Raw genomic sequence first — 26,686 nt, 5'->3', positions numbered from 1 at the left:
TACCCAGGGCATCCCAGGCCGGAGGGAGCCTCTCCTGGCACCATCACACTCAGTACAATATACCCAGGGCAACCCAGGCCAGAGGGAGCCTCGCCTGGCACCATCACACTCAGTACAATATACCCAGGGCATCCCAGGCCAGAGGGAGCCTCGCCTGGCACCATCACACTCAGTAGCATATACCGAGGGCATCCCGAGCCAGAGGGAGCCTCGCCTGGCACCATCACACTCAGTACAATATACCCAGGGCATCCCTGCCCGAGGGAGCCTCGCCTGGCACCATCACACTCAGTACAATATACCCAGGGCATCCCAGGACAGAGGGAGCCTCGCCTGGCACCATCACACTCAGTACAATATACCGAGGGCATCCCGAGCCAGAGGGAGCCTCGTCTGGCACCATCACACTCAGTAAAATATACCCAGGGCATCCCGAGCCAGAGGGAGCCTCGCCTGGCACCATCACACTCAGTACAATATACCCCGCGCATCCCGGGCCAGAGGGAGCCTCGCCTGGCACCATCACACTCAGTACAATATACCCAGGGCATCAAGGGCCAGAGGGAGCCTCGCCTGGCACCATCACACTCAGTACAATATACCCAGGGCAACCCAGGCCAGAGGGAGCCTCGCCTGGCACCATCACACTCAGTACTATATACCTAGGGCAACCCAGGCCAGAGGGAGCCTCGCCTGGCACCATCACACTCAGTACAATATACCCAGGGCAACCCAGGCCAGAGGGAGCCTCGCCTGGCACCATCACACTCAGTACAATATACCCAGGGCATCCCAGGCCAGAGGGAGCCTCGCCTGGCACCATCACACTCAGTACAATATACCCAGGGCATCCCTGCCCGAGGGAGCCTCGCCTGGCACCATCACACTCAGTACAATATACCCAGGGCATCCCAGGACAGAGGGAGCCTCGCCTGGCAATATCACACTCAGTACAATATACCGTGGGCATCCCGAGCCAGAGGGAGCCTCGTCTGGCACCATCACACTCAGTACAATATACCCAGGGCATCCCTGCCCGAGGGAGCCTCGCCTGGCACCATCACACTTAGTACAATATACCCACGGCATCCCAGGCCAGAGGGAGCATCGCCTGGCACCATCACACCCAGTACAATATACCCACGGCATCCCAGGCCAGAGGGAGCCTCGCCTGGCACCATCACACTCAGTACAATATACCCAGGGCATCCCAAGCCAGAGGGAGCCACGCCTGGCACCATCACACTCAGTACAATATACCCAGGGCAACCCAGGCCAGAGGGAGCCTCGCCTGGCACCATCACACTCAGTACAATATACCCAGGGCATCCCGGGCCAGAGGGAGCCTCGCCTGGCACCAACACACTCAGTACAATATACCCAGGGCATCAGGGGCCAGAGGGAGCCTCGCCTGGCACCATCACACTCAGTACAATATACCGAGGGCATCCCGAGCCAGAGGGAGCCTCGCCTGGCACCATCACACTCAGTACAATATACCCAGGGCATCCCGGGCCAGAGGGAGCCTCCACTGGCACCAACACACTCAGTACAATATACCCAGGGACACCCAGGCCAGAGGGAGCCTCGCCTGGCACCATCACACTCAGTGCAATATACCCAGGGCATCCCGGGCCAGAGGGAGCCTTGCCTGGCACCTTCACACTCAGTACAATATACCCAGGGCATCCCGAGCCAGAGGGAGCCTCGCCTGGCACCATCACACTCAGTACAATATACCCAGGGCATCCCAAGCCAGAGGGAGCCTCGCCTGGCACCATCACACTCAGTACAACTACCCAGGGCAACCCAGGCCAGAGGAAGCCTCACCTGGCACCATCACACTCAGTACAATATACCCAGGGCATCCCAGGCCAGAGGGAGCCTCGCCTGGCAACATCGCACTCAGTACAATATACCCAGGGCATCCCAGGCCAGAGGGAGCCTCGCCTGGCACCATCACACTCAGTACAATATACCCAGGGCAACCCAGGCCAGAGGGAGCCTCGCCTGGCATCATCACACTCAGTGCAATATGCCCACGGCATCCCAGGCCAGAGGAAGCCTCGCCTGGCACCATCACACTCAGTACAATATACCCAGGGCATCCCAGGCCAGAGGGAGCCTCGCCTGGCACCATCACACTCAGTACAATATACCCAGGGCAACCCAGGCCAGAGGGCGCCTCGCCTGGCACCATCACACTCAGTACAATATACCCACGGCATCCCAGGCCAGAGGGAGCCTTGCCTGGCACCATCACACTCAGTACAATATACCCAGGGCATCCCGAGGGAGCCTCGCCTGGCACCATCACACTCAGTACAATATACCCAGGGCATCCCGAGCCAGAGGGAGCCTCCCCTGGCACCATCACACTCAGTACAATATACCCAGGGCATCAGGAGCCAGAGGGAGCCTCGCCTGGCACCATCACACTCAGTACAATATACCCAGGGCATCCCAGGCCAGAGGGAGCCTCGCCTGGCACCATCACACTCAGTACAACTACCCAGGGCAACCCAGGCCAGAGGAAGCCTCACCTGGCACCATCACACTCAGTACAATATACCCAGGGCATCAGGAGCCAGAGGGAGCCTCGCCTGGCACCATCACACTCAGTACAATATACCCAGGGCATCCCGAGGGAGCCTCGCCTGGCACCATCACACTCAGTACAATATACCCAGGGCATCCCGAGCCAGAGGGAGCCTCCCCTGGCACCATCACACTCAGTACAATATACCCAGGGCATCAGGAGCCAGAGGGAGCCTCGCCTGGCACCATCACACTCAGTACAATATACCCAGGGCATCCCAGGCCAGAGGGAGCCTCGCCTGGCACCATCACACTCAGTACAACTACCCAGGGCAACCCAGGCCAGAGGAAGCCTCGCCTGGCACCATCACACTCAGTACAATATACCCAGGGCATCCCAGGCCGGAGGGAGCCTCTCCTGGCACCATCACACTCAGTACAATATACCTAGGGCATCCCGGGCCAGAGGGAGCCTTGCTTGGCACCATCACACTCAGTACAATATACCCAGGGCATCCCAGGCCGGAGGGAGCCTCTCCTGGCACCATCACACTCAGTACAATATACCCAGGGCAACCCAGGCCAGAGGGAGCCTCGCCTGGCACCATCACACTCAGTACAATATACCCAGGGCATCCCAGGCCAGAGGGAGCCTCGCCTGGCACCATCACACTCAGTAGCATATACCGAGGGCATCCCGAGCCAGAGGGAGCCTCGCCTGGCACCATCACACTCAGTACAATATACCCAGGGCATCCCTGCCCGAGGGAGCCTCGCCTGGCACCATCACACTCAGTACAATATACCCAGGGCATCCCAGGACAGAGGGAGCCTCGCCTGGCACCATCACACTCAGTACAATATACCGAGGGCATCCCGAGCCAGAGGGAGCCTCGTCTGGCACCATCACACTCAGTAAAATATACCCAGGGCATCCCGAGCCAGAGGGAGCCTCGCCTGGCACCATCACACTCAGTACAATATACCCCGCGCATCCCGGGCCAGAGGGAGCCTCGCCTGGCACCATCACACTCAGTACAATATACCCAGGGCATCAAGGGCCAGAGGGAGCCTCGCCTGGCACCATCACACTCAGTACAATATACCCAGGGCAACCCAGGCCAGAGGGAGCCTCGCCTGGCACCATCACACTCAGTACTATATACCTAGGGCAACCCAGGCCAGAGGGAGCCTCGCCTGGCACCATCACACTCAGTACAATATACCCAGGGCAACCCAGGCCAGAGGGAGCCTCGCCTGGCACCATCACACTCAGTACAATATACCCAGGGCATCCCAGGCCAGAGGGAGCCTCGCCTGGCACCATCACACTCAGTACAATATACCCAGGGCATCCCTGCCCGAGGGAGCCTCGCCTGGCACCATCACACTCAGTACAATATACCCAGGGCATCCCAGGACAGAGGGAGCCTCGCCTGGCAATATCACACTCAGTACAATATACCGTGGGCATCCCGAGCCAGAGGGAGCCTCGTCTGGCACCATCACACTCAGTACAATATACCCAGGGCATCCCTGCCCGAGGGAGCCTCGCCTGGCACCATCACACTTAGTACAATATACCCACGGCATCCCAGGCCAGAGGGAGCATCGCCTGGCACCATCACACCCAGTACAATATACCCACGGCATCCCAGGCCAGAGGGAGCCTCGCCTGGCACCATCACACTCAGTACAATATACCCAGGGCATCCCAAGCCAGAGGGAGCCACGCCTGGCACCATCACACTCAGTACAATATACCCAGGGCAACCCAGGCCAGAGGGAGCCTCGCCTGGCACCATCACACTCAGTACAATATACCCAGGGCATCCCGGGCCAGAGGGAGCCTCGCCTGGCACCAACACACTCAGTACAATATACCCAGGGCATCAGGGGCCAGAGGGAGCCTCGCCTGGCACCATCACACTCAGTACAATATACCGAGGGCATCCCGAGCCAGAGGGAGCCTCGCCTGGCACCATCACACTCAGTACAATATACCCAGGGCATCCCGGGCCAGAGGGAGCCTCCACTGGCACCAACACACTCAGTACAATATACCCAGGGACACCCAGGCCAGAGGGAGCCTCGCCTGGCACCATCACACTCAGTGCAATATACCCAGGGCATCCCGGGCCAGAGGGAGCCTTGCCTGGCACCTTCACACTCAGTACAATATACCCAGGGCATCCCGAGCCAGAGGGAGCCTCGCCTGGCACCATCACACTCAGTACAATATACCCAGGGCATCCCAAGCCAGAGGGAGCCTCGCCTGGCACCATCACACTCAGTACAACTACCCAGGGCAACCCAGGCCAGAGGAAGCCTCACCTGGCACCATCACACTCAGTACAATATACCCAGGGCATCCCAGGCCAGAGGGAGCCTCGCCTGGCAACATCGCACTCAGTACAATATACCCAGGGCATCCCAGGCCGGAGGGAGCCTCGTCTGGCACCATCACACTCAGTACAATATACCTAGGGCATCCCGGGCCAGAGGGAGCCTTGCCTGGTACCATCACACTCAGTACAATATGCCCAGGGCATCCCTGCCCGAGGGAGCCTCGCCTGGCACCATCACACTCAGTACAATATACCCACGGCATCCCAGGCCAGAGGGAGCCTCGCCTGGCACCATCACACCCAGTACAATATACCCAGGGCATCCCTGGCCAGAGGGAGCCTCGCCTGGCACCATTACACTCAGTACAATATACCCAGGGCATCCCGAGCCAGAGGGAGCCTCCCCTGGCACCATCACACTCAGTACAACTACCCAGGGCAACCCAGGCCAGAGGAAGCCTCACCTGGCACCATCACACTCAGTACAATATACCCAGGGCATCCCGGGCCAGAGGGAGCCTCGCCTGGCAACATCACACTCAGTACAATATACCCAGGGCATCCCAGGCCGGAGGGAGCCTCGCCTGGCACCATCACACTCAGTACAATATACCTAGGGCATCCCGGGCCAGAGGGAGCCTTGCCTGGCACCATCACACTCAGTACAATATACCCAGGGCATCCCTGCCCGAGGGAGCCTCGCCTGGCACCATCACACTCAGTACAATATACCCAGGGCATCCCTGCCTGAGGGAGCCTCGCCTGGCACCATCACACTCAGTACAATATACCCACGGCATCCCAGGCCAGAGGGAGCCTCGCCTGGCACCATCACACCCAGTCCAATATACCCAGGGCAACCCAGGCCAGAGGGAGCCTCGCCTGGCACCATTACACTCAGTACAATATACCCAGGGCATCTCGAGCCAGAGGGAGCCTCCCCTGGCACCATCACACTCAGTACAATATACCCAGGGCATCCTGAGCCAGAGGGAGCCTCGCCTGGCACCATCACACTCAGTACAATATACCCCGGGCATCCCGGGCCAGAGGGAGCCTCGCCTGGCACCATCACACTCAGTACAATATACCCAGGGCATCCCAGGCCGGAGGGAGCCTCTCCTGGCACCATCACACTCAGTACAATATACCTAGGGCATCCCGGGCCAGAGGGAGCCTTGCCTGGCACCATCACACTCATACAATATACCCAGGGCCTCCCTGGCCAGAGGGAGCCTCGGCTGGCACCATCACACTCAGTACAATATACCCAGGGCATCAAGGGCCAGAGGGAGCCTTGCCTGGCACCATCACACTCAGTACAATATACCCAGGGCAACCCAGGCCAGAGGGAGCCCCGCCTGGCACCATCACACTCAGTACAATATGCCCAGGGCAACCCAGGCTAGAGGGAGCCTCGCCTGGCACTATCACACTCAGTACAATATACCCAGAGCATCCCAGGCCAGAGGGAGCCTCGCCTGGCACCATCACACTCAGTAGCATATACCGAGGGCATCCCGAGCCAGAGGGAGCCTCGCCTGGCACCATCACACTCAGTACAATATACCCAGGGCATCCCTGCCCGAGGGAGCCTCGCCTGGCACCATCACACTCAGTACAATATACCCAGGGCATCCCAGGACAGAGGGAGCCTCGCCTGGCACCATCACACTCAGTACAATATACCCAGGGCATCCCGGGCCAGAGGGAGCCTTACCTGGCACCATCACACTCAGTACAATATACCCAGGGCATTCCAGGCCAGAGGGAGCCTCGCCTGGCACCATCACTCTCAGTACAATATACCCAGGGCATCCCAGGCCAGAGGGAGCCTCGCCTGGCGCCATCACAGTCAGTACAATATACCCAGGGCATCCCAGGCCAGAGGGAGCCTCGCCTGGCACCATCACACTCAGTACAATATACCCAGGGCATCCCTGCCCGAGGGAGCCTCGCCTGGCACCATCACACTCAGTACAATATACCCAGGGCATCCCAGACCCGAGGGAGACTCGCCTGGCACCACCACACTCACTACAATATACTCAGGGTATCCTGAGCCAGAGGGAGCCTTGCCTGGCACCATCACACTCAGTACAATATACCCAGGGCATCCCTGCCCGAGGGAGCCTCGCCGGGCACCATCACACTCAGTACAATATACCCAGGGCATCCCAGACCCGAGGGAGACTCGCCTGGCACCACCACACTCACTACAATATACTCAGGGTATCCTGAGCCAGAGGGAGCCTTGCCTGGCACCATCACTCTCAGTACAATATACCCAGGGCATCCCGAGCCAGAGGGAGCCTCGCCTGGTACCATCACACTCAGTACAATATACGCAGAGCATCCCTGCCCGAAGGAGCCTCGCCTGGCACCATCACACTCAGTACAATATACCCAGGGCATCCTGAGCCAGAGGGAGCCTCGCCTGGCACCATCACACTCAGTACAATGTACCCAGGGCATCCCGGACCAGAGGGAGCCTCACCTGGCACCATCACACTCAGTACAATATACCCAGGGCATCCCAGGCCAGAGGGATCCTCGCCTGGCACCATCACACTCAGTACAATATACCGAGGGCATCCCGAGCCAGAGGGAGCCTCGCCTGGCACCATCACACTCAGTACAATATACCCAGGGCATCCCTGCCCGAGGGAGCCTCGCCTGGCACCATCACACTCAGTACAATATACCCACGGCATCCCAGGCCAGAGGGAGCATCGCCTGGCACCATCACACCCAGTACAATATACCCAGGGCAACCCAGGCCAGAGGGAGCCTCGCCTGGCACCATCACACTCAGTACAATATACCCAGGGCAACCCAGGCCAGAGGGAGCCTCGCCTGGCATCATCACACTCAGTGCAATATGCCCACGGCATCCCAGGCCAGAGGAAGCCTCGCCTGGCACCATCACACTCAGTACAATATACCCAGGGCATCCCAGGCCAGAGGGAGCCTCGCCTGGCACCATCACACTCAGTACAATATACCCAGGGCAACCCAGGCCAGAGGGAGCCTCGCCTGGCACCATCACACTCAGTACAATATACCCACGGCATCCCAGGCCAGAGGGAGCCTTGCCTGGCACCATCACACTCAGTACAATATACCCAGGGCATCCCGAGGGAGCCTCGCCTGGCACCATCACACTCAGTACAATATACCCAGGGCATCCCGAGCCAGAGGGAGCCTCCCCTGGCACCATCACACTAAGTACAATATACCCAGGGCATCAGGAGCCAGAGGGAGCCTCGCCTGGCACCATCACACTCAGTACAATATACCCAGGGCATCCCAGGCCAGAGGGAGCCTCGCCTGGCACCATCACACTCAGTACAACTACCCAGGGCAACCCAGGCCAGAGGAAGCCTCACCTGGCACCATCACACTCAGTACAATATACCCAGGGCATCCCGGGCCAGAGGGAGCCTTGCCTGGCACCATCACACTCAGTACAATATACCCAGGGCATCCCGGGCCAGAGGGAGCCTTGCCTGGCACCATCACACTCAGTACAATCTACCCAGGGCATCCCTGGCCAGAGGGAGCCTCGCCTGGCACCATCACACTCAGTACAATATACCCAGGGCATCAAGGGCCAGAGGGAGCCTCGCCTGGCACCATCACACTCAGTACAATATACCCAGGGCTTCCCAGGCCAGAGCGAGCCTCGCCTGGCACCATCACACTCAGTACAATATACCCAGGGCATCCCAGGCCAAAGGGATTCTCGCCTGGCACCATCACACTCAGTACAATATACCGAGGGCATCCCGTTCCAGAGGGAGCCTCGCCTGGCACCATCACACTCAGTACAATATACCCAGGGCATCCCTGCCCGAGGGAGCCTCGCCTGGCACCATCACACTCAGTACAATATACCGAGGGCATCCTGTTAGAAAGGCGACCCGGGGGAGACAGAAGATGTCTGACTGACTACCCCTAGGTCCACCCCTCCGTCGAGAAGTAGCCGAGCGTTTACCGAGAGGCCTCCTGAATGAGGGTCCTCTCCTACGATCGTACAGCAGAGTAATCACAACACTACAAACGGACACCACACAGGAGGTCAAGTTCTCAAACTTTATAAGTAGTAAACGGTTGCTGGTTCTTGGCAGTATGTACAAGCAGATCGAGTGATCTGGAAAGTCTCGTAAAGGGGGGTAAGGTAGCGGGACTGTCTTACTCTGGGCGGAGGAAGGGATACCCTACGCACAGCTCTCAATCCTCGAGCTGGGGGGTTCCGAGAGGTTCGAGCCGCGGCGGCGCCAGCAGGCTAACAAGATGGTTCAGCAAGGTAGGCCGCGGCAGCGCCAGCAGGCTCTCAGATGATTCCGCAAGGTAGGCCGCGGCAGGGCCAGCAGGCTCTCAGATGGTTCAGCAAGGTAGGCCGCGGCAGCGCCAGCAGGCTCTCGGAGGGTTTCAGCAAGGTAGGCCGCGGCAGCGCCAGCAGGCTCTCAGATGGTTCAGCAAGGGAGGCCGCGGCAGCGCCAGCAGGCTCTCGGATGGTTTCAGCAAGGTAGGCCGCGGCAGCGCCAGCAGGCTCTCAGATGGTCGTCAGGTTACAGGAAGGATGAGTTCGTCTGGTGTCGGCCGTGACAGCGTCAGCAGGGCTTCCAGTCCAGGATACAACTGAAGACCTGATCCAGGGCTGGCCCAGATATAGGTCTGGAGGTCTTTGAAGTCCGGACACTCGCGCCTGGGGGTCAGAGGGGCCGGGATGAAGGTGTCCAGACACCCAGCAGGGGGGTGGAGCCAGCGCCCAGGGAGGCCGGAGGGCGATCGATACCAGGCGTCCGGGGACGGCTGGAGGGCCATCGAAACTCCTCTCCCTCCGGGATCTGTCGAGTGGCCACTCGACCACCTGGGTGGATCTTGGTGCCTCGATGTCTGGGCTTCGCTGGGGCCGAGGCTGGGGCCGAGGCCACGTGGTCGTGACGTGGTGGGCTCAAGATGGAGTCGGGCACGGCCTCGTGCTTAGGTCGTGATGGGCCTACGCTGGGGCCAGGCCGATGATGGGGATCCGGGATGGTAGCCGGATCTGTGGTGTTGGGGCGTGCAGGGTCGGGCAGAAGGGGCCGCCCGAGGTCCGGAGGAGGGCTGATGTCGTCCTGGGCCCGCCATGCGGGAGGGGTAGGACCACGCCATGAGGCCGGGTCCAACACGCGTCCCCCCCAGCTGAAGGCAGGGGAGAGTCACCCACTTTCTTGGGGATTCTCCTCGCCGAGGCGGAAGAATCTGGACAGGCCGTCGGCATTGGCGTGGTCGTTGCCAGGGCGATGCTCCACAGTGAAATCCATCCCCTGCAGAGGAATGGCCCAGCGCAGCAGTTTCGGGTTTTCTCCCCGCATCTGCATCAACCACCGCAGGGGCCGGTGGTCGGTCTGGACTCGGAAGTGGGTGCCGAAGAGATAGGGCCGGAGCTTCTTGAGGGCCCACACCACGGCAAAGGCTTCCCTCTCGATGGTGCTCCACCGTTGTTCTCTTGCCAGGAGGCGGCGGCTGATGAAGGCCACAGGCCGGTCGATTCCTTCGGGGTTAACTTGTGACAGGACCGCCCCGATGCCGTGCTCCAAGGCGTCTGTTTGGACTACAAACTCTCTGCTGTAGTCGGGGGCCTGGAGCACAAGGGCGGTGCACATGGCAGTCTTTAAAGTCTCAAAGGCTGTTTGGCACGCAGGGGTCCAGTGCACCTTCTGGGGCAATTTCTTTGAGGTCAGTTCGGTGAGGGGCCCCACAATGCTCCCGTAGTCTCTTATAAACCGCCAATAGTATCCGGTGAGCCCCAGGAAGGCTCGGACGGCGGTCTGGGTGACCGGGGGCTCCCAGGCCCGGATGGCGTCTACCTTTGGTTGGAGGGGAGCTACTTGACCGCTCCCTACTTGGTGTCCTAGATAGGTCACGGACCCTTGGCTTATCTGCCATTTGCTGGCTTGGATTGTTAGTCCGGCCCGCCGGAGGGCCGTCAGGACCTCCCAGAGGTGGGACAGGTGCTCATCCCAGTGAAGGCTGTACACCGCAATGTCATCTAGATAGGCGGCGCTGTATTCTTCTAGTCCGGCCAGCACCTGATTCACTAGCCTCTGGAAGGTGGCCGGCGCATTTTTCATGCCGAAGGGCATCACTTTGAAGTGGTAGTGGCCATCTGGCGTCGAGAAGGCCGATCGCTCTTGTGCACCAGGGGTGAGGCCGATCTGCCAATACCCCGCCGTGAGACCGAAGGTGCTAAGGTATCTGGCGGCCCCTAGGCGATCGATCAGTTCATCCGCCCTGGGGATGGGATGTGCGTCGGTCCTGGTGACGGCATTCAGTCCCCGGTAATCAACACAGAACCGGAGCTCGGGCGCTGTTCCGGGGGCGGCGGCTTTCGGGACCAGGACAACGGGACTGGCCCAGGGACTGTTGGAGGGCTCGACTACCCCCAGGGCCAACATCTTGGCCACCTCGGATTGGATGCAGGCCCGAACCCGGTCGGGCACTCGAAAAGCTCGTTGTTTCACAGGGGGGCTGTCTCCGGTGTCTACATCGTGGACACACCACCGGGTGACCCCCGGCGTGAGGGAAAACAGATCCGCAAACTGCCCCAGCAGCTTCCGGCAGTCTTGTTGCTGCTCTGGGGTCAGGGTAGAGGAGAGCCGGACCCCTTCGAAGGAGCCGTCTTTTTCGGTGGTGCTGAGGAGATCTGGGAGTGGCTCGGAGTCGTCCTCTGCTCCGTCATCGGTCGCCAGCAGCAGACTCAGTTCAGTGCGTGCAAAGTGCGGTTTGAGCCGGTTAGCGTGTAGAACCCGGAGGGGGTTCCTGGGGGATTCCATGTCTACCAGGTAGGTGACGGGGCTCTTGCGCTCCACCAACTTGAAGGGCCCCGTCCATTTGTCCTGGAGGGCACACGGCTCAACCGGGGACATGACCCAGACTTGCTGGCCCGGCTCGAACTCGATGGACGAGGCGTTCTGGTCATACCAGCGTTTCATGTCCTCTTGGCTGGCCTCCAGGTTGGCCGCGGCAAGTTCCCTGAACTTCCGAGTCTGATTGCGGAGTGTCAGGAGGTACCGGTAGACATCCGGTGGGGCATCTCGACTTGCTGTCTCCCAGCCTTCCTTGACCAGGCTAAGGGGGCCTCGAACCGGGTGTCCGTACAAGAGTTCGAACGGGCTGAACCCCAGGGATTTCTGGGGTACCTCGCGGTAGGCGAACAGGAGGCAGGGCAGCAGGACATCCCATTTGCGCCGGAGGGGCTCTTCGAGGCCCTTGATCATTCCCTTCAGTGTCCTGTTAAAGCGTTCCACGAGTCCATTTCCCTGGGGATGATACGGGGTGGTGAACTTATATGCGACCCCGCACTGTTGCCATAGGGACCGCATATGCTTCGAGATGAAGTTGGACCCCCGATCACTCACGACTTCTCGGGGGAAGCCGACTCGGGAGAAGATGCTTATGAGTGCTCGGCCCACCACGGGGGCCGTGATGGTTCGGAGAGGGATGGCCTCAGGATAGCGGGTGGCGTGGTCCACCAGGACGAGGATGAAGCGGTGCCCCTGCGAGGTGCGAGGGTCCAGGGGCCCTACGATGTCTATTCCCACTCGCTCGAAGGGGGTGGTTACCACAAGGAACGGCTGGAGCGGGGCTTTGACTTTCCCCCCGCTCTTCCCGCTGGCTTGGCAGGTCGGGCAGGTCCTGCAGTGGTTCTGGATATCAGTGCGCATTTTTGGCCAGTAGAAATGGGTCACCAGGTGGCTGTAAGTTTTGTCCTGCCCCAGGTGCCCGGCGAGGGGCACATCATGTGCTAAGTTCAGGAGGAAGTCTCTGAACCGGAGGGGTACAACCAGCACCCGGCCGGCCCCTAGCTTGGCAATCTTCTGCTCACTGTAAAGGAGGTCGTTGTCCCAGTAGACCCAGTGGGACCCCGCGGGGTCTCCAGCGGCTTGCGTGGCGGCTTGCTGTCGCATCCCCTCGAGGGAGGGGCAGGTTTTCTGTTCCTGCCGGAACTGTTCGCGGGTGGGGCCACCTTCTTGGCGCCATTGAGCGAGTTCTGGGAGGTGGTTGAGCTCGGTGAGATCTTCTTGGTCGGGCCCTTGGGGGCCGGGCTCGGTGTCGGCGTCCTCGGGGACAACGGATGGCGGAGGTGCGGGCCATTCTGGCTCCTCCGTTGGAGCTTCCCCCGCTGGGGCGGAGGCTCGGGCGGACATGGAGCGGGTGGTCGCACAGACCCACTCGGGAAGGCCTAGCATCCCCAGATGCTCTCTCCTCTCGACGCCAGCCCATGGGGAACTTTCCAGGTCGTTCCCAAGGAGGCAGTCCACGGGGGCATCGTCGCGGACAGTCACTTTCAGCACGCCCGACACTCCCCCCCACTCGAAGGGGATGCGGGCCATCTGACACAAAGTCTCGGAGTTATCTGCGGATCGGACTGGGCACAGGACGTTGGGAAGGATCTGTTCCGGGGTCACCAGATGGCAGCGGACCGCTGTCACGCTGGCCCCAGTGTCACGGAGGGCTTCGGTCCGGTGACCATTGATGGTGACCCACTGGCGGTACTTCTGGGTGTTGCTGGGGATCGGCCCTCGGGGGATCATGTCTTGAGCACCCAGGCAGGCTAAGGTCATGGCGGCGGGCTCCCACTCGGCCTGCTCGTGGTCGTCGTCTTCTTCCTCGCTTCTTTCTTCACCTAGGGCAGCTGCCGCAATCTGGCGGGCTGGGGGCCTGGTGGTGCCGGGTCGCTGGTTCATCGGGCAGAGGGGGTCATTCGCGTAATGACCCTGTCGCTGGCATCTGTGGCACGTAACGTTCGGGCGGGGCCCCGGCCTGGCTGGGGGGCCCCCTCTCCGGCCCAGGGGTGGCGACGTGGAGGTAGGGGAGGACCCCTGGGGGGCGTCTCGACCCCGGCTCTGGCCTACTTCGCCACCTCGCGGTCGGTGGTTTCCCGGGGACCCCCGGCCGTAATCTCCCATCGTGTTCCGGGGAACTCGGGTGCTGGCCCATCGGTCTGCCTCGACAGCGAGTTTTCGTGGCTCAGTCAATTTGCTGTCGAGGAGGTGCTGCCGGAGTTCGACGAAACAGTTATTGGACAGGTGTTCCCATAGAATGAGGTCGACCAACTGCTGGTAGGTGGTGACCTGGCAGCCCCAAGTCCACCCCTCGAAGGCTCTACTGTAATAGTTCACATATTCCACCCACGTGGTACCGGGGATTTTTTTACAGTCTCTGAATCGCTGCCGGTACATCTCGGGGGTGAGTCCATAGCGAGTGAGGAGGGCGGTCTTCATGTGCTCGTACGAGGTCCTCTCGGTATCAGGGAGCTCCAGCAGGGCGTCTCTCCCTTCGTTGATAAACTTCCCCCACAGGCCGGCGCCCCAGTCCTTGAGGGGTACTCGATGGGCGGCCATGGCGACCTCGTAAGCTTTGAACCACTGCTGGATGTCGTCGGTCTTATAGTACTCTTTGACGACATCCTTGGGTATGTGCACCTTCGTGTCCACTGGGGGAGGTGAGGTCTTACCCCCAGAGGTGGCAGTCTCGTTTGCCCTGGCTTTGAATTCTAGTTCTTTGAGGACGCGCTCGTGCTCGAGCAGGAGTTTCTTCTCCTCGAGGTCTCTTTGTCTTCGCTTTTCTTCTAGGTCTCCTTCTAGCCGTAGCTGCTCGAGGGCTAGCTTTCTCTCTGCCAGTTGGATCTCTCCTTCTTGTTTAAGTCGAGCAAGCTCCAACTCGTGGAGCCAGTTCCTTTCTCGTTCTCGGGCGTCTTCATGGGAGAGGCCCGTGTTTGGGTTTGCGGCTCTTTCTCCCGCTGGGTTCGGCTGGGCCTCCGGGCCTCCGTTCGGGCCCGGGTTATCTTCCCTCGGAGGTGGCGCCTCGCCGGCGTCCACCCAGGCCTGCAGGGCCGATTTGAAATCTTCTTTGGTGCTTAAGCCAGTGGTAGCGATGCCTAGATCTTTGCAGAATTGCTTTAGCTCCTTGTGACTGTAGTCTTCCATCTTCTCCTTCTGGAATTCTGTGCTCATGGTCGCAGTGGGTTTTTCTGGGTAGCGAGTTAATAACTCTCTGTACGATCTGCGTGGGCTTGAATCCCAGCGCTTGCCACCAATGTTAGAAAGGCGACCCGGGGGAGACAGAAGATGTCTGACTGACTACCCCTAGGTCCACCCCTCCGTCGAGAAGTAGCCGAGCGTTTACCGAGAGGCCTCCTGAATGAGGGTCCTCTCCTAGGATCGTACAGCAGAGTAATCACAACACTACAAACGGACACCACACAGGAGGTCAAGTTCTCAAACTTTATAAGTAGTAAACGGTTGCTGGTTCTTGGCAGTATGTACAAGCAGATCGAGGGATCTGGAAAGTCTCGTAAAGGGGGGTAAGGTAGCGGGACTGTCTTACTCTGGGCGGAGGAAGGGATACCCTACGCACAGCTCTCAATCCTCGAGCTGGGGGGTTCCGAGAGGTTCGAGCCGCGGCGGCACCAGCAGGCTAACAAGATGGTTCAGCAAGGTAGGCCGCGGCAGCGCCAGCAGGCTCTCAGATGATTCCGCAAGGTAGGCTGCGGCAGCGCCAGCAGGCTCTCAGATGGTTCAGCAAGGTAGGCCGCGGCAGCGCCAGCAGGCTCTCGGAGGGTTTCAGCAAGGTAGGCCGCGGCAGCGCCAGCAGGCTCTCAGATGGTTCAGCAAGGGAGGCCGCGGCAGCAGGCTCTCGGATGGTTTCAGCAAGGTAGGCCGCGGCAGCGCCAGCAGGCTCTCAGATGGTCGTCAGGTTACAGGAAGGATGAGTTTGTCTGGTGTCGGCCGTGACAGCGTCAGCAGGGCTTCCAGTCCAGGATACAACTGAAGACCTGATCCAGGGCTGGCCCAGATATAGGTCTGGAGGTCTTTGAAGTCCGGACCCTCGCGCCTGGGGGTCAGAGGGGCCGGGATGAAGGTGTCCAGACACCCAGCAGGGGGGTGGAGCCAGCGCCCAGGGAGGCCGGAGGACGATCGATACCAGGCGTCCGGGGACGGCTGGAGGGCCATCGAAACTCCTCTCCCTCCGGGATCTGTCGAGTGGCCACTCGACCACCTGGGTGGATCTTGGTGCCTCGATGTCTGGGCTTCGCTGGGGCCGAGGCTGGGGCCGAGGCCACGTGGTCGTGACGTGGTGGGATCAAGATGGAGTCGGGCACGGCCTCGTACTTAGGTCGTGATGGGCCTACGCTGGGGCCAGGCCGATGATGGGGATCCGGGATGGTAGCCGGATCTGTGGTGTTGGGGCGTGCAGGGTCGGGCAGAAGGGGCCGCCCGAGGTCCGGAGGAGGGCTGATGTCGTCCTGGGCCCGCCATGCGGGAGGGGTAGGACCACGCCATGAGGCCGGGTCCAACACATCCCGTGCCAGAGGGAGCCTCGACTGGCACCATCACACTCAGTCCAATATACAAAGGGCATCCCTGGCCAGAGGGAGCCTCGCCTGGCACCATCACACTCAGTCCAATATACCCAGGGCAACCCAGGCCAGAGGGAGCCTCGCCTGGCACCATTACACTCAGTACAATATAGCTAACAGCAGAGTACAAAGTTCCCCAGGGGGCGTTAAACCGTGTGGAGCAAGGAGTTGGTATTATGAATACCGTGGCTGTGAAGAAAGGGTTCCCTAGTCGGAACTTAGAGAGCCTCACACACCCAAAGTAATAAGCGTGAAACACACCCTTACTAGAGGGTGTCCGGTGTCATCATCGGCTCACTGCCCCTCGTCAGACCGGCGCTGCAATATCTGACGGAGTCCCCAAAGGTACTCTTTTGACGGGGTTCTTTTAGTTCCTTGCCGATGGTGGATGTGGGTGAGGATGAAAAGAAGGTGTAGTCAGTGCAGTGGTGAGTGAAGGCGATAAAAAAGGTAATCAGTCCACTTGCAACTTTAATAACGTGGCTGATTCCTTAGTTAAAAGGGGTGGGAGGGGAGTTTAGAGACCGTAAAAGGTGTACAGAACAATAACTCTACCCCCTAGTGTGGTCAACATGTTTCTCGCCGAAAGGCGATTCGTCAGGACCTAAAATAAAGTACTACACAAAGAAAAGTGAACTCAATGCTCAATCTATATAAAGAAAGCAAATACAACCTCGCTGGGTCGGAGGACAAGAGGGCCAAGGGGTCCTGCTCTATTTAGGCGACCCTAAGGGGATTGAGAATGGGCCCCGCAGCAAGCTCCCGTGAGGCCAGCGTAATAAGGATTGGATACACCTTTGAGTAGACACTGGAACGGCGGAACACCTACCCCTCACGCTCGCGGCACCTGGTCAGATACCCAGGGCATCCCGAGCCAGAGGGAGCCTCCCCTGGCACCATCACACTCAGTACAATATACCCAGGGCATCCCGAGCCAGAGGGAGCCTCGCCTGGCACCATCACACTCAGTACAATCGCCGACTTCATCAACCCGCATGCCCTCCCCTCCGCTGACTACATCCTCCTGGGGGACATCAACTTCCACCTGGAGAACAACAACGACCGCAACACCATCACCCTGCTGGACAACCTCGCCAACCTCGGTCTCAAGCAGCTGGTGTCCACCCCCACCCACCTCGCCGGACACACACTCGACGCCGTCTTCTCATCCAGTAAAGACATCACCTTCAACCACGCCACCGGACTCCACTGGACGGACCACAGCTGCGTCCACTTCACCTTCAAAAGAACGACGATCCACCACCACCACCAACAGGTTGCATGAAGAAGCTGGAACAGATCACAGCCGACCAGCTCGCCGCTTCCCTGAGCCAGCACCCTCCCGCCAGCTCAGCGAACCCCAGCCAGGCCGCCGACAGCCTCACGAAGTGGATCACCAACTGCGCGGACGAACTCGCCCCACTGAGGACCCCGCCCAGCAGACCCGGCAGCAAGAAGGCCCCATGGTTCACCGACGAACTCAAGAGCTCCACGAAGAACTGCAGAGCCCTCGAGAAAGCCTGGAGAAGGGGACCAACACCGGACAACATGACCACCCTCAAGCTTGCCACCCGGAAGCACCACCAACTGATCCGCGCCACCAAGAAAACTGCATTCAAGGACCGGCTGGACATCAACGCACACAACTGCAAGGAACTCTTCAACATCGTGAAAGAGCTCTCCAGCCCCAACGCCGGAAACAACGACATCACCCCGTCGCAAGACCTCTGCAACTCCCTCGCCTCCTACTTCCACAACAAGATCGCGGACATACACAACAGCTTCAGCACTCAACCGACGCACGCCACGACGAAACCACCACCCCCCACCACCACCCTCCGCGCCTGGACTCCGATCTGCACCGAAGACACCGTGCGCATGATGAACTCCATCCACTCCGGATCCCCATCCGACCCCTGCCCTCACCACGTCTTCAAAAAGGCCGACGCTGTCATCGCAACCCACCTGCGGGACATCATCAACACATCCTTCGACACCGCCACCTTCCCGGAGAGCTGGAAGCACGCCGAACTCAGCGCCCTACTCAAGAAACCTACAGCGGACCCCACCGAACTCAAGAATTACCGCCCCATCTCGCTCCTCCCGTTTCCAGCCAAAGTCATCGAGAAGACCATCAACAAACAGCTGGCCGCCTTCCTCGAGATGAATGGATCCCTCGACCCCTCACAGTCTGGCTTCCGTGCCAACCACAGCACCGAGACCGCCCTCATCGCCGCCACCGATGACATCCGAACCCTGATGGACAACGGAGAAACAGCGGCCCTCATCCTCCTAGACCTCTCCGCGGCATTCGACACTGTCTGCCATCGCACCCTAGTGCAGCGCCTCAGCAACGTCGGAATCCAGGAGAAGGCACTGGAATGGATCATCTCCTTCCTCGACGGAAGAACACAGAGAGTCCGTCTACCACCGTACAAGTCAGAGGCCACCGAAGTCATCTGCGGCGTCCCTCAAGGATCCTCGCTGAGCCCCACCCTCTTCAACGTCTACATGAGCCCCCTCGCGGCCATCGCACGCCAACACAACCTCAACATCATCTCCTATGTCGACGACACCCAGCTGATCCTCTCCCTGACCAACGACCCCGCCGCCGTCAGAGCCGACCTCCACGAAGGGATGAAAGAAGTAGCCGAGTGGATGACGACCAGCCGCCTGAAACTGAACTCAGACAAGACGGAAGTCCTCATCCTGGGCTCCTCGCCCTCCGCCTGGGACGACTCCTGGTGGCCCCCCGCCCTGGGCACCGCACCCAAACCGACAGACCACGCACGCAACCTGGGCTTCATCCTGGACTCCTCCCTCTCCATGACCAGACAAGTCAACGCCGTCTCCGCATCCTGCTTTAACATCCTGCGCATGCTACGGAAGATCTTCCGGTGGATCCCCACCGAGACCAGGAAGACGGTCACCCAGGCCCTCGTCACCAGCCGACTGGACTACGGCAACGCCCTCTACGCCGGAACCACCGCCAAGCTTCAGAAGAGACTCCAGCGGATCCAGAACGCCTCAGCCAGACTGATCCTCGACATCCCCCGACGCAGCCACATCTCAGGACATCTGAGAGACCTGCACTGGCTCCCCGTCAACAAGAGAATCACCTTCCGTCTCCTCACCCACGCACACAAAGCCCTACACGACCAAGGCCCGAGCTACCTCAACAACCGCCTCAACTTCTACGCCCCCAAACGCCACCTCCGATCGACCAACCACGCCCTCGCCGCCGTCCCCAGCATCCGAAGAGCGACAACAGGAGGAAGGTCCTTCTCCTACCTGGCCGCCAAGACCTGGAACTCCCTCCCTCCCGACCTGCGCCTGACCCAAGACCACCTCTCCTTCAGGAAGAAGCTCAAGACCTGGCTGTTCGAGCAGTAGCAGCGCCCCCCCCCCCCCCCCAAGCGCCTTGAGACCCTCCGGGTAAGTAGTGCGCTCTACAAATGTCTTTGATTGATTGATTGATACAATATACCCCGGGCCAGAGGGAGCCTCGCCTGGCACCATCACACTCAGTACAATATACCCATGGCATCCCAGGCCGGAGGGAGCCTCGCCTGGCACCATCACACTCAGTACAATATACCTAGGGCATCCCGGGCCAGAGGGAGCCTTGCCTGGCACGATCACACTCAGTACAATATACCCAGGGCCTCCCTGGCCAGAGGGAGCCTCGCCTGGCACCATCACACTCAGTACAATATACCCAGGGCATCAAGGGCCAGAGGGAGCCTCGCCTGGCACCATCACACTCAGTACAATATACCCAGGGCATCCCAGGCCAGAGGGAGCCTCGCCTGGCACCATCACACTCAGTACAATATACCCAGGGCAACCCAGGCCAGAGGGAGCCTCGCCTGGCACCATCACACTCAGTACAATATACCCAGGGCATCCCGAGCCAGAGGGAGCCTCCCCTGGCACCATCACACTCAGTACAATATACCCAGGGCATCCCGGGCCAGAGGGAGCCTCGCCTGGCACCAACACACTCAGTACAATATACCCAGGGACTCCCAGGCCAGAGGAAGCCTCGCCTGGCACCATCACACTCAGTACAATATACCCAGGGCATCCCGGGCCAGAGGGAGCCTTGCCTGGCACCTTCACACTTAGTACAATATACCCAGGGCATCCCGAGCCAGAGGGAGCCTCGCCTGGCACCATCACACTCAGTACAATATACCCAGGGCATCCCAGGCCAGAGGGAGCTTCGCCTGGCACCATCACACTCAGTACAACTACCCAGGGCAACCCAGGCCAGAGGAAGCCTCACCTGGCACCATCACACTCAGTACAATATACCCAGGGCATCCCGGGCCAGAGGGAGCCTTGTCAGGCAACATCACACTCAGTACAATATACCCAGGGCATCCCAGGCCAGAGGGAGCCTCGCCTGGCACCATCACACTCAGTACAATATACCCAGGGCATCCCTGGCCAGAGAGAGCCTCGCCTGGCACCATCACACTCAGTACAATATACCCAGGGCATCAAGGGCCAGAGGGAGCCTCGCCTGGCACCATCACACTCAGTACAATATACCCAGGGCAACCCAGGCCAGAGGGAGCCTCGCCTGGCACCATCACACTCAGTACAATATACCCAGGGCATCCCTGCCGGAGGGAGCCTCGCCTGGCACCATCACACTCAGTACAATATACCCAGGGCTTCCCAGGCCAGAGCGAGCCTCGCCTGGCACCATCACACTCAGTACAATATACCCAGGGCATCCCAGGCCAAAGGGAGCCTCGCCTGGCACCATCACACTCAGTACAATATACCGAGGGCATCCCGTGCCAGAGGGAGCCTCGCCTGGCACCATCACACTCAGTACAATATACCCAGGGCATCCCTGCCCGAGGGAGCCTCGCCTGGCACCATCACACTCAGTACAATATACCTAGGGCATCCCGGGCCAGAGGGAGCCTCGCCTGGCACCAACACACTCAGTACAATATACCCAGGGACACCCAGGCCAGAGGGAGCCTCGCCTGGCACCATCACACTCAGTACAATATACCCAGGGCATCCCGGGCCAGAGGGAGCCTTGCCTGGCACCTTCACACTCAGTACAATATACCCAGGGCATCCCGAGCCAGAGGGAGCATCGCCTGGCACCATCACACTCAGTACAATATACCCAGGGCATCCCAGGCCAGAGGGAGCTTCGCCTTGCACCATCACACTCAGTACAACTACCCAGGGCAACCCAGGCCAGAGGAAGCCTCACCTGGCACCATCACACTCAGTACAATATACCCAGGGCATCCCGGGCCAGAGGGAGCCTTGCCAGGCAACATCACACTCAGTACAATATACCCAGGGCATCCCGGGCCAGAGGGAGCCTCGCCTGGCACCATCACACTCAGTACAATATACCCAGGGCATCCCGGGCCAGAGGGAGCCTCGTCTGGCACCATCACACTCAGCACAATATACCCAGGGCATCCCGGGCCAGAGGGAGCCTCGCCTGGCATCATCACACTCAGTACAATATACCCAGGGCATCCCGGGTCAGAGGGAGCCTCGCCAGGCAACATCACACTCAGTACAATATACCGAGGGCATCCCAGGCCAGAGGGAGCCTCGCCTGGCATCATCACACTCAGTACAATATACCCAGGGCATCCCGGGCCAGAGGGAGCCTCGCCTGGCATCATCACACTCAGTACAATATACCCAGGGCATCCCGGGCCAGAGGGAGCCTCGCCTGGCACCATCACACTCAGTACAATATACCCAAGGCATCAAGGGCCAGAAGGAGCCTCGTCTGGCACCATCACACTCAGTACAATATACCGAGGGCATCCCGTGCCAGAGGGAGCCTCGCCTGGCACCATCACACTCAGTACAATATACCCAGGGCATCCCGGGCCAGAGGGAGCCTCGTCTGGCACCATCACACTCAGTACAATATACCCAGGGCATCCCAGGCCAGAGGGAGCCTCACCTGGCACCATCACACTCAGTACAATATACCCAGGGCATCCCGGGCCAGAGGGAGCCTCGCCTGGCACCATCACACTCAATACAATATACCCAAGGCATCAAGGGCCAGAAGGAGCCTCGTCTGGCACCATCACACTCAGTACAATATACCCAGGGCATCCCGGGCCAGAGGGAGCCTCGCCTGGCACCATCACACTCAATACAATATACCCTAGGCATCAAGGGCCAGAAGGAGCCTCGTCTGGCACCATCACACTCAGTACAATATACCCAGGGCATCCCGGGCCAGAGGGAGCCTCGCCTGGCACCATCACACTCAGTACAATATACCCAGGGCATCCCAGGCCCAAGGAAGCCTCGCCTGGCACCATCACACTCAGTACAATATACCGAGGGCATCCCGTGCCAGAGGGAGCCTCGGCTGGCACCATCACACTCAGTACAATATACCCATGGCATCCCTGCCCGAGGGAGCCTCGCCTGGCACCATCACACTCAGTACAATATACCGAGGGCATCCCGTGCCAGAGGGAGCCTCGTTTGGCACCATCACACTCAGTACAATATACCCAGGGCATCCCGGGCCAGAGGGAGCCTCGTCTGGCACCATCACACTCAGCACAATATACCCAGGGCATCCCGGGCCAAAGGGAGCCTCGCCTGGCACCAACACACTCAGTACAATATGCCCAGGCCAGATGGAGCCTCGCCTGGCACCATCACACTCAGTACAATATACCCAGGGCAACCCAGGCCAGAGGGAGCCTCGCCTGGCACCATCACACTCAGTACAATATACCCAGGGCATCCCTGCCGGAGGGAGCCTCGCCTGGCACCATCACACTCAGTACAATATACCCAGGGCTTCCCAGGCCAGAGCGAGCCTCGCCTGGCACCATCACACTCAGTACAATATACCCAGGGCATCCCAGGCCAAAGGGAGCCTCGCCTGGCACCATCACACTCAGTACAATATACCGAGGGCATCCCGTGCCAGAGGGAGCCTCGCCTGGCACCATCACACTCAGTACAATATACCCAGGGCATCCCTGCCCGAGGGAGCCTCGCCTGGCACCATCACACTCAGTACAATATACCTAGGGCATCCCGGGCCAGAGGGAGCCTCGCCTGGCACCAACACACTCAGTACAATATACCCAGGGACACCCAGGCCAGAGGGAGCCTCGCCTGGCACCATCACACTCAGTACAATATACCCAGGGCATCCCGGGCCAGAGGGAGCCTTGCCTGGCACCTTCACACTCAGTACAATATACCCAGGGCATCCCGAGCCAGAGGGAGCATCGCCTGGCACCATCACACTCAGTACAATATACCCAGGGCATCCCAGGCCAGAGGGAGCTTCGCCTTGCACCATCACACTCAGTACAACTACCCAGGGCAACCCAGGCCAGAGGAAGCCTCACCTGGCACCATCACACTCAGTACAATATACCCAGGGCATCCCGGGCCAGAGGGAGCCTTGCCAGGCAACATCACACTCAGTACAATATACCCAGGGCATCCCGGGCCAGAGGGAGCCTCGCCTGGCACCATCACACTCAGTACAATATACCCAGGGCATCCCGGGCCAGAGGGAGCCTCGTCTGGCACCATCACACTCAGCACAATATACCCAGGGCATCCCGGGCCAGAGGGAGCCTCGCCTGGCATCATCACACTCAGTACAATATACCCAGGGCATCCCGGGTCAGAGGGAGCCTCGCCAGGCAACATCACACTCAGTACAATATACCGAGGGCATCCCAGGCCAGAGGGAGCCTCGCCTGGAATCATCACACTCAGTACAATATACCCAGGGCATCCCGGGCCAGAGGGAGCCTCGCCTGGCATCATCACACTCAGTACAATATACCCAGGGCATCCCGGGCCAGAGGGAGCCTCGCCTGGCACCATCACACTCAGTACAATATACCCAAGGCATCAAGGGCCAGAAGGAGCCTCGTCTGGCACCATCACACTCAGTACAATATACCGAGGGCATCCCGTGCCAGAGGGAGCCTCGCCTGGCACCATCACACTCAGTACAATATACCCAGGGCATCCCGGGCCAGAGGGAGCCTCGTCTGGCACCATCACACTCAGTACAATATACCCAGGGCATCCCAGGCCAGAGGGAGCCTCACCTGGCACCATCACACTCAGTACAATATACCCAGGGCATCCCGGGCCAGAGGGAGCCTCGCCTGGCACCATCACACTCAATACAATATACCCAAGGCATCAAGGGCCAGAAGGAGCCTCGTCTGGCACCATCACACTCAGTACAATATACCCAGGGCATCCCGGGCCAGAGGGAGCCTCGCCTGGCACCATCACACTCAATACAATATACCCTAGGCATCAAGGGCCAGAAGGAGCCTCGTCTGGCACCATCACACTCAGTACAATATACCCAGGGCATCCCGGGCCAGAGGGAGCCTCGCCTGGCACCATCACACTCAGTACAATATACCCAGGGCATCCCAGGCCCAAGGAAGCCTCGCCTGGCACCATCACACTCAGTACAATATACCGAGGGCATCCCGTGCCAGAGGGAGCCTCGGCTGGCACCATCACACTCAGTACAATATACCCATGGCATCCCTGCCCGAGGGAGCCTCGCCTGGCACCATCACACTCAGTACAATATACCGAGGGCATCCCGTGCCAGAGGGAGCCTCGTTTGGCACCATCACACTCAGTACAATATACCCAGGGCATCCCGGGCCAGAGGGAGCCTCGTCTGGCACCATCACACTCAGCACAATATACCCAGGGCATCCCGGGCCAAAGGGAGCCTCGCCTGGCACCAACACACTCAGTACAATATGCCCAGGCCAGATGGAGCCTCGCCAGGCAACATCACACTCAGTACAATATACCGAGGGCATCCCAGGCCAGAGGGAGCCTCGCCTGGCATCATCACACTCAGTACAATATACCCAGGGCATCCCGGGCCAGAGGGAGCCTCGCCTGGCACCATCACACTCAGTACAATATACCCAAGGCATCAAGGGCCAGAAGGAGCCTCGTCTGGCACCATCACACTCAGTACAATATACCGAGGGCATCCCGTGCCAGAGGGAACCTCGCCTGGCACCATCACACTCAGTACAATATACCCAGGGCATCCCGGGCCAGAGGGAGCCTCGTCTGGCACCATCACACTCAGTACAATATACCCAGGGCATCCCAGGCCAGAGGGAGCCTCACCTGGCACCATCACACTCAGTACAATATACCCAGGGCATCCCGGGCCAGAGGGAGAATCGCCTGGCACCATCACACTCAATACAATACACCCAAGGCATCAAGGGCCAGAAGGAGCCTCGTCTGGCACCATCACACTCAGTACAATATACCCAGGGCATCCCGGGCCAGAGGGAGCCTCGCCTGGCACCATCACACTCAGTACAATATACCCAGGGCATCCCAGGCCCAAGGAAGCCTCGCCTGGCACCATCACACTCAGTACAATATACCGAGGGCATCCCGTGCCAGAGGGAGCCTCGCCTGGCACCATCACACTCAGTACAATATACCCATGGCATCCCTGCCCGAGGGAGCCTCGCCTGGCACCATCACACTCAGTACAATATACCGAGGGCATCCCGGGCCAGAGGGAGCCTCGCCTGGCACCAACACACTCAGTACAATATGCCCAGGCCAGAGGGAGCCTCGCCAGGCAACATCACACTCAGTACAATATACCGAGGGCATCCCAGGCCAGAGGGAGCCTCGCCTGGCATCATCACACTCAGTACAATATACCCAGGGCATCCCGGGCCAGAGGGAGCCTCGCCTGGCATCATCACACTCAGTACAATATACCCAGGGCATCCCGGGCCAGAGGGAGAATCGCCTGGCACCATCACACTCAATACAATATACCCAAGGCATCAAGGGCCAGAAGGAGCCTCGTCTGGCACCATCACACTCAGTACAATATACCCAGGGCATCCCGGGCCAGAGGGAGCCTCGCCTGGCACCATCACACTCAGTACAATATTACCAGGGCATCCCAGGCCCAAGGAAGCCTCGCCTGGCACCATCACACTCAGTACAATATACCCAGGGCATCCCTGCCCGAGGGAGCCTCGCCTGGCACCATCACACTCAGTACAATATACCGAGGGCATCCCGTGCCAGAGGGAGCCTCGCCTGGCACCATCACACTCAGTACAATATACCCAGGCCATCCCGGGCCAGAGGGAGCCTCGTCTGGCACCATCACACTCAGTACAATTTACCCAGGGCATCCCGGGCCAGAGGGAGCCTCGCCTGGCACCAACACACTCAGTACAATATGCCCAGGCCAGAGGGAGCCTCGCCAGGCAACATCACACTCAGTACAATATACCGAGGGCATCCCAGGCCAGAGGGAGCCTCGCCTGGCATCATCACACTCAGTACAATATAC

Source organism: Lissotriton helveticus, chromosome 1_2 (genome assembly GCF_964261635.1).
Source record: "Lissotriton helveticus chromosome 1_2, aLisHel1.1, whole genome shotgun sequence".
Lineage (NCBI taxonomy): Eukaryota > Metazoa > Chordata > Amphibia > Caudata > Salamandridae > Lissotriton > Lissotriton helveticus.
This window is presented reverse-complemented; position numbering follows the sequence as displayed.